Source organism: Lepidothrix coronata, unplaced genomic scaffold (assembly GCF_001604755.1).
Source record: "Lepidothrix coronata isolate B3197 unplaced genomic scaffold, Lepidothrix_coronata-1.0 Scaffold71, whole genome shotgun sequence".
Taxonomy (NCBI): Eukaryota; Metazoa; Chordata; class Aves; order Passeriformes; family Pipridae; genus Lepidothrix; species Lepidothrix coronata.
This window is the reverse complement of record NW_016690251.1, coordinates 2,098,266-2,107,177: the sequence shown is the minus strand read 5'-3', so window position 1 is coordinate 2,107,177 and position 8,912 is coordinate 2,098,266. Positions and strand designations below refer to the sequence as shown.

The window sequence follows — 8,912 nt, the reverse complement described above, 5'->3', positions numbered from 1 at the left end:
GTTTAGATTGGACATCGGGAAGAATTTTTTCACAGAAAGGGTGATTAGACATTGGAATGGGCTGCCCGGGGAGGTGGTGGAGTCACTGTCCGTGGAGATGTTTAAGGAAAGTCTGGACGTGGCACTCGGTGACGGGGTCTGACGGACGCAGTGGTGACTGGTTATGGGTGGGAATCGATGATCTCAGAGGTCTTTCCCAACCTGATTGATTCTGTGACTCTGTGTGGTTCTGTAATATTTCTGACTTATTAAGTGTATCGTAGCTTAAAACATCTCCACCCGTGGCTTTCCACCCCGGGTGCCTGGACCACATTTCAGTGCTGGGGAGGTACCTGGGCCACGTTCGATGCTGGGGAGGTGCCACACTGGTGCAGCGCCCTTGGCAAGCACAGAGGTGCCAAAGGCCAAGTGTCGCTCCTGAACTAGGCTGTGATTTCCCTCTTCAACGAATGTTTTCCCCATTTCGCCTGCAGACATTTCCCAGAGGTGCTTGAGCTTCCCTCTGCTCGGTGGTGACACCCAGTTATGGCAGAAACCCCCGTGCCCCCTGCCTGCCATAAATAACACACAGCACCCTGCAGGTAAATGGCACCGCCCTGGTTTTTTACCTTCACAGACCAGTGCCCCTTTACCATGAGGAGAGGGGTATGGGAATTGGCAGGGTGCTGCTGAAATCCAGTTTCAAGAGGCGGATGTGTGGGAGGCACAGGCAGCCCTGCCTTCATCCTTCCTGGCTAAAGCTCCCTGTACGGTCTCTGGGAAAAACCAGGCAACTCCCAGGATGAGCCTGTCCGTTTTGGGGTGAGACAACTCCCCTCTGCCTCTGCTTGTCCCTTGGCTTTTTAAGAAAACCGAAAGTGCAAAGACCTAAAGTGCTCTGCAAATTTTTCATCCCAGTCCACTTGACCTGGGAGCATCCCTTTGCATTTTGTACCACCAGATGAGTGCAGTGGCTTACTGCATGCTGTCTTCTTAACATCAGGGAAGATGCTCCTCTTTCTGTCCCAGATTCACCAGCAGGAAAAAAGTCCTGGGTTCACTCCAGGACTTCAGCAAAGTCCTGAGCCTTTTCTCCAAACATTGATAGGAGCTTGCTGTTATCTTCAGTGCAAGAGCAGCCCTACTCCTGTCCTTGCACTGGTAATTAAAATGCTTTGATTTAAATCTGTCGCTCCATTCCTACAGCTCAGCTCTCCTGTGACCCCCACATCCAACACCTGCCAGCCAAGAACACTATGTAGATGTTCTCCGGATAGGACCAGAGCAAATTTGTATAGCTGTCCTGGGTAATTACAGGATAATTACAGGCATGATTTATAGGGTAAGAAACACAGATAACTTTTTATCTGCCAGCAATAAAACTAATTCCAGTGACCTGTCTTACTGTGGTGAAACCAGGAGAAAACCCTCCCTCCTTCACTGAGTTTTGTGGAAGTAAGGGAGTAATCAAGACTGAGCACCAACTGTGTTGCTTAGGATGAAGGTAACCAAAACCAGCAAATTTTGGTAAAACTCTTGAGTCCTCAGAGCTCTGGCAGTGTCCTTTTAGGAAATAAAGCTGCTGGGCTGATAAGGTCGGTCCACACCCAAGCAACTTCTCCTGACTCCTTTGGCAGGCATCAGCTGGAGGACGGATGGAGGAGAGGCTGTGCAGCACAAAACCAAAAAAAACCACTTAATTGCCCTAGAGCTGTATTAAAATGAAGGAGAGGTTTGCAGCCTCCCGATGATGATGCTCCCAAAACACCAACCAGGAATGCTCAAGGAGCAACATGCTGGCAGCCCATCCATCTGCACCAACATTTTGGGTTAAGTAGACATAGAAATGCCAAAAACAAGTCAAAAGGGCCCGAATGAAAATTAGGCTTTTGCTCCCCCCATGCCTGATGTCACCATTTCACCCAGGCGGTTCAGCATCTTCTGGGAACATCAGGCTGGACTGCATCACAAAGTACCAGCTTGTTATTGGAATCAAGGCACCAAACCCAAACCACCGCCTGGTTTTATGGCTCAAAAATAAACTGCCCCGTAAATATGCCTCGAAAATAAATAAATAAAATTATCGTGATTTCCTTTGGTTTTGTCAACAGAGAAGTTTACGCCAATGCAAGACGCTGCCAAAAGAACTGGTCCTGTCCTCCCCTTACTCCATCCCTTCTCCCCATCCCACTTTTGGCTCAGCACTGGCAGTTTTTGGCTGGGAAAGTCATCTTTTGGGTGGGCTCATTTCTGGTTTGCAAGTGGGTGGTGGCAAGGGGAGGTGGAAAAGCCCTTATGGATACCCAGCATCATCCTTGCATCGCACTCTCATTTATTTCTTCTTCAGCATTCCTTGTTAAGTTTCCCACTGAGGATATTAACTTTCCCTCTCTCCTCTGTCTGTTTTTCAGTCGCTTCATTTATTGCCAGTTAACTGACTCGTTCGAGCTGAGCAGGGTCAGCAGATAATGGGAATCTGGCCATTTTTGGGGGAAAAGACACAGTGCAAATGCCAAGGAAATATGGCCAGGAGGCACTTGGAAAGCCAAGGTGTGAACATTTTAATTTACTGACTAGGAAATAATAGAAAAAAACTTTTTTGTTGTTACCCAAATAGTATAAATAGTAACACAGGTGCTTTATGGCCATTTCTCAGTTAATTATATATATTTAATAATGATATATGCTACAAATATGGTATCTACACATAATACACATAATATATAATATCATAGTAATATGTATATATGATTTCTGTATCTTACGTATATTATCCACACATGATATATTTTTCTACATTATATAAATATATATTTACAGCTTTTTCTATAGTATAAATATACATTTAGAAATCCAAGCATTTTTGTTATATACATATAATCCCAGGAGGTGTATCTGGGCATCCAGCAAAGCAAGCATGGATCCCCAAGGATCTGCATATGTATGTATGTGTGTATGTGTGTATAAAAACATATATGTCTATCAAATATATATTAATATATAATTAATATATAATTGTGTGTTCTGTATATCTTATGTATTTATATTTTAAATATTTATAAATTTATATTATAAATGCATGTATTTACACAGTTTATAAAACCTATATAATATATGTATAGTTATAGATTGTAATTTTTCTTTTTTATTTTTCCCAGTGAGTGACTGGGAAATGGTAAAAATGAACCTCTCAGCCCTCTTGGGTGGGGCACACAGGGCACGCTGCACCTGAGCTCCGCCAACTCCTGTTTGTCCAGCGAGTGCACCAACCACCTGACACATTCCCGGTTGCTCCTCCGGAGCTTTGTTTCCTGTGACCAACACCCATTTGCACTATTTCCTAGACAAGCAAGGGCTCATCAGCGAGTGCCATCGGTCCCACTCCTGCTTTCCCTTTGAACTGTCTCTGCGGGCTGGGGAACAGCCAAGTTCAAACAACCCGTGCTCGGGCATCAGCCTGGGAGGACATAGAGCATTAACGGATTTAATAGCACCAAACAGATCAAAGCTTTCAAATTGCATAATTAAAAAATATCCCCGAGGCACCAGTCTGTGATACCACAGGACGCCAACATGGGGTGCAGAAACCTGTGACTACATTCATCTGAAATATTTCCCAAGTGTTTAAAAAGGTGTAAAAATCCACTATTTATTTTATTTTAAAACACATTTTATTCCAACATATGAACCATGTGTAGTGGAACAATGGCTGTGCAAGCAGGACATGGGGCAGGGAGAACCCTGTTTCTTAAAATAAAGATTAAAATAAAATATTTTTTTTAATTCTATGCCTTTCTCTCTCTCTTACTTTTCCATGTTTAAAGCATGGACACACAGCGCACCTTTGGGGCAACAGCTGAAAGCCACTGAGTCAGAAACAAGCCTGGTTGCACCTAAAAAATCTCCTGTTAACAACCTCACTGGGGATGGTCCGGAGGTCTCGGATGCTCCCCCTTGGATCTGCAGGATTCTTGAACAGTGTTTTTGTAGCATAGCCAACAGGGAACACAGCAGAGGCGGCAAGGGCAGGGTCTCCTGGTTTGGGGGCGTTCAGTGGTGGTGGGAATAGCTGGAGCTGTTCAGGCGCCACAAGGGAATGGGGGTTATTTTGTCCACAGATAGGCTGGACAAAAGCTCTGGAATAACTCTGTGTCTATTTTTAACTCCCTTCTTGCAGGAATTTTGCAGCGCCTGGTGGCACGCTGGCATGCACACGGCATGCACAGCGCTCCCGATGCGAGTCTGAGGGCAGGATAATGTCATTTGGAATAACGAAGCCCTTCTTGGTCTGGAGGTGCTGGAGGCATTGACCAGCTAGAGGTTTCTATAGGCCCTGTCCTGTCAGCTGCTTCTCTGCACGCTCAAAGTCTTCCTACTGATATTTCATAGGAAACAAATCCCTCAGGATGAGCCCTTATGGCAAACGACAGATGAGCCTCGTCCTTACCACCACCCGGTCGTCACACTTTCACATTTGCCCCTGGGCCTGTTCCCACCACTATAATTAACCACAAATCAGGTGTCAGCTTGCTCTGTTGGACATGGCTGTAGAAATTCTTGGCATGGTGCTCTTCCTTTCAGGGCTGGGAGCCAAGCTCTGGAGACACAGGAGAAAAACAGCTCATTATGCCTGCAGTGGGGTGAGAGCTTTCCCCTATCTCCCCTACATGCTCAAGGCTAGATCCGGGACCTAGTTGAGACAAAGTGACCGTGGCTGGACATCTGTGTGTCCAGTCGGCAATCCCAGGTGGGGAGAGTGTCACAGCACTATGCCAGGCTCTGCCAGCTCCCAGCATCTGCATCCAGGGTCAAGCAGGTCCCCTGCAACAAGGAGCATGGTGGTGGACCTTGGAATGCTGGCAATGGGGGGCCTAACATGGGCCTGGAGGTCTGGAAGGGGTGGGACTGAGCCACTGGATGAGCCTCCCTCGCTGCCCCAGTGAGGCTGACTGGGGATGCTAACAGCAAACCTTCCTAGCCCAGAGGATTAGGGACTAGCACTGCTGGTGACTCCTCCTGTGGGTTTGGTGAAATGTCTCAGAGGGGGTTTGGTGACTGACTGGCAGCTGGAGGTAAGGGAAAGAGAGATGGTTATCAAGTCACTCCACTTGACCAAGTGGAGCATGAAGAGGTGTTTGACCGGCCAGTAGTTAGGTCTTAAATGTTGGACATACAGAAAGAAGGGCCATGCACTGGGGCATGGTGAACCTGGCAATGTAAAAAAACAAACGTGGATTAAGAACAAGACTAAAGGAATTGTTATCTCTGGTTTCTCCACCAATAGACCATGGGTTTTTTCTAATGAGTCATAGATCTGCAGAAAAGCAGAGGCCAACAACAACCTCTGGAGGTCCCTCCTCCAACCTCTGCTAGATCATGTTGCTCAGGGCCAAGGTTTTCATCTCCCGAAACAGAGATCCCACAGCCTCACTGGGCTCCATCATTGGATCACCCTCACAGAGAACACATTTTTACTTAATGTCCAACTGACACTTCTCATCTTTCACCTTGTGCCCATTGCCTGCCCTTATACTTCCCCTGCACACCTCCAAGAGGAGCCTGGCTCCATCTCCATCTCTGCTATGGCATTTCCCTTTACTGGGCTTTGTGAGGTTCCTGACAGACCATTTCTAGGGCTGAAGTTGTCAGGTCTCCTCTCTGGGTAGTTCCTGTTCTCAGTCATGAGAGAGGAACTGAAACTACCGACATGTCTTAATACAAAATCCCAGATTATCACAACAGGGAATGCCTTCAAGTAGTTAAGGGACACATGCCTAAGTACAGTAGTTTATGATTCATGCAATGAGGTGTACAGAATTTCAGTATTTACTTCTAGAGGTAAGTTTAATTTAAGGTAACATTAGAATCTGAATGAAAAGGGAATTATGTAATATTCTCATGGAGTTGAACAGCAGCAGAGCCTTAAGGTGAGAGAGAAGGTTAACCCTTAGTTATAGATCAATTTAACCACAAATTAGAACAGTAAATTTATCTGTGCTAAAATGTCCATCTCCTATCCCCACCGATCACAAAAAATAGTTTGACTGTATACTTACTTAACAACTACCTCTATATCTATTTCTTGTATCTGCAATTCTGTATTAACCACGTGCTATCAAATTTAAAGAGGAAAAAAAGCAGAACAAACAAAATCTGAGCTTCCTTCTGACTGCTGAGTTTCTTAACATATACACACATTAATCCCCAGGTTAAATAAGGACAAGAAGTACACGGGAAAAACCCACTTGCATCGTTCAATGTTGTGTTTGTCCAGCAGCCCTGCCCTCCAGCGTACCAGGGACTGTGCCTGGACTTCTGCAGCAGCCCCAGCTTTTCACAGCTCTCTCCCTACCAATGTCCCCTGCAGAGAGGTGACTTTTTTTTTTCCAATTCAGGACATTTCTGAATATTTTTTCTTGCACAGTTACCCAACCAGCTGGTTTCTGAGGGAAAACAAAGCCCAAGCTCACAAGTACACGTGCAGCAGCACAGTGGACTTTGTCCCAGAGAGGGAATGGTGCTTTCAGCCAACTCCTAGTCCTGCAGTGCTGCAAAACCAAGCAGAAGACCAACCCCAATGTGTCCAAGTGACCCTTTCCCCCCCCCTGAAATGCATAAAATTAATCCACTTCCATTTTATTTCTTGCAGTGGTTGTGTCCCTTACCAGCAGACCACCACCACCTTCCCAAGCATGTGCAGGATTACCTACACCACTATTGGAGTAAGGTAGTAAGGAACACTATTGGAGTAAGGAACATCACCTGTTCTCAAGCATGTAAAAATTCTCGAGGCCACCAGATCTTTTCTGGGCCCCTGTGGTTCGACTGGCAGAAGTGTATCCCTTGATGGTGGTGCTGCCAAGCACTCTGAGGGTGGAGCAGCCCTCAGTGCTGCCATGTCCTCAGTGCTGCCTTTAAGGGAGCTGGCAGAAAAAAACTGGACCCACTGCTTTGTTTTGTGTTAGTGGGCTACAGGTTGGGGTGACAGGATCGAGAAGATCCAACAGGAAGACGCAACTGAAGCCATCCCAAAACTGAATCGGCAACGTGAAGGTTCCTGACAGCCAAATGCCTCTCCACAGCTGCTTCTCATAGACATAACACGTGGTGTAAATACCACCTTCATGAGGTCACACTGCAGTAAGTTCACAGAGGAGGAATGAGGCGTCCTCATGGGATTTGGCAGGCTCTTGCTGGAGCAGATTCAGGATGGCCTCAAGCCTGGGGCCACGGCTCGGTGAGGTTGTCCTGCCCATGGGAGAAATCTGCAAAGAACCTGTGGTCCTGTTGGGCCCCCTAAGTCCCTTCAGGTGCTTATATTTAGGGAGATTTAGGAGGAAGACAAGAAATCCCAGATGCTAACCCATTTCAAGTCAGAGAGTTGTTATCATTGACTTGTTGCCTTCATCATGTTTTAATTTTAGACCTGCTCATTTTGGGCACATTCTCTGAAACTGTAGTCTATAATAGGAAGGAGAAGATTATGTGTTTATCACTACAAATGATCATGTTTCTCATGTCTTCCATGTCACTTTCTAGCCAAGTCATCCACTGCCAGGCAACCTCCCTGGAGCCCCTAGGAAATGCTCTCGAGGATTTTTGTGGTAGGACAGTGGTAGGACACTCCCCACAAAGTCTGCTCTGGTTTTTTACCCCTTCTGCAGTGGAAATGGGTGCATTTCATCCTTTTAGCTCTTGTCTGATACACACTGGACTTCCCATCTCCATCTCTGCTGAAGCAATCCTATTTCACACACTACCCTACTTAGTAAATCCTTTTATTTAAGGCCATGTTTGCTTCCCTTCCTTAGTTAGAGAGTGATGAAATCAGCTGGAATCCCTGCTAAAATGTTTTCCTCATGCTACTAAGTAGTCATGGAGAAGCCAGACGAAACATCAGAAAACAATTTATTTTTAGCATCCGCACCACTGCACGTTGTCCTTACCCAGTGGGGGAGTCAGAATTTTAAGGTCCCTCCCAACCCAAACCATTCCATGATTCGATAAAATTGCCACCATAATGCCATTTTGGTGTCGAAATCAGAATCTCAGATGAGTTTGGATGACATGTCACAGCTGTTCAGGCTTTCCTGGTGGCAGCACAAATCCTCTTGGAGCACTGTCAGCTGCTGTCCTTTCCACCCAAGCTCGGAGTGGAGGGGGTTAAATTTGCCCACAGTAGTGTTCTTTAAATGCTGGATGATAAATCTGTTGGATGATACATCTGCCTGTTAATTGTAGAACACATTTAACGTTTTATCCATTTTCAAGGAGGTACAACCCATGCCTTTGTTGAGGTCTTGAAGTCTTCCTGAGGGCAATAATGGTCCATTCTGGTGGGTCAGGCAGTGGCAGTGGAGAAAACATCTGGAGAGGAGCAAGCAAGCAGCCTCATGCCACCGAGTCTCCTCTCCAAACCAAAGCCATACAGGAGGTCTTCAACAAAAATGGGTGAAAGCGAGCCATGGTTGCACCTCGAAACCTCTTGAGAGGACATGACAGCACCTCCCTACAGAAGGGATTCTTCATTTCTTGATAAGAAATAGTGACTCCAAGGCTTGTGAGTCTCTCCCATCCTGCTCTGGGTGCTGGGCAGCAAGGGAGGAGATGACATCTGTGCCCTGGTTGTCAGGCAGCATCATGTCCTGAGTTGGCATTGGCGCTGCTGGAGGAGGCTCAGAGGGGAGTGGTGCAATACTTTTCCCATTAATCATTTACCATGCAGTGACGTTTTCTGCAGCAGAAGGGAATGGGCCTAGTGCACACATTTTGGTTTTCCACAGTATTACAGTGACTTGGTGCCTAACACTGCGCGTGTGTAAAAGGCCCATCCAGGCACAGAGCAGGTGTGTGGTACAGCTTGTGTCCTCCTTGGCGTGGGAAGCTGGTCTCAGGCTAATCTTACTCATCTGGCTGCAGCAGACCCCTGACAG

General features: G+C 46.4%; 1 long non-coding RNA gene across 1 annotated transcript; it reads left to right on the top strand.

Moving 5' to 3' along the window:
• The first annotated feature begins 6 nt into the window (after positions 1–6).
• LOC108499214 lies at positions 7–3,779 on the top strand. The gene is made up of 4 exons (XR_001875464.1): positions 7–581; positions 1,186–1,321; positions 2,391–2,529; positions 3,138–3,779. It is a non-coding gene; the product is annotated as an uncharacterized LOC108499214 (long non-coding RNA).
• Positions 3,780–8,912: the final 5,133 nt, after the last annotated feature.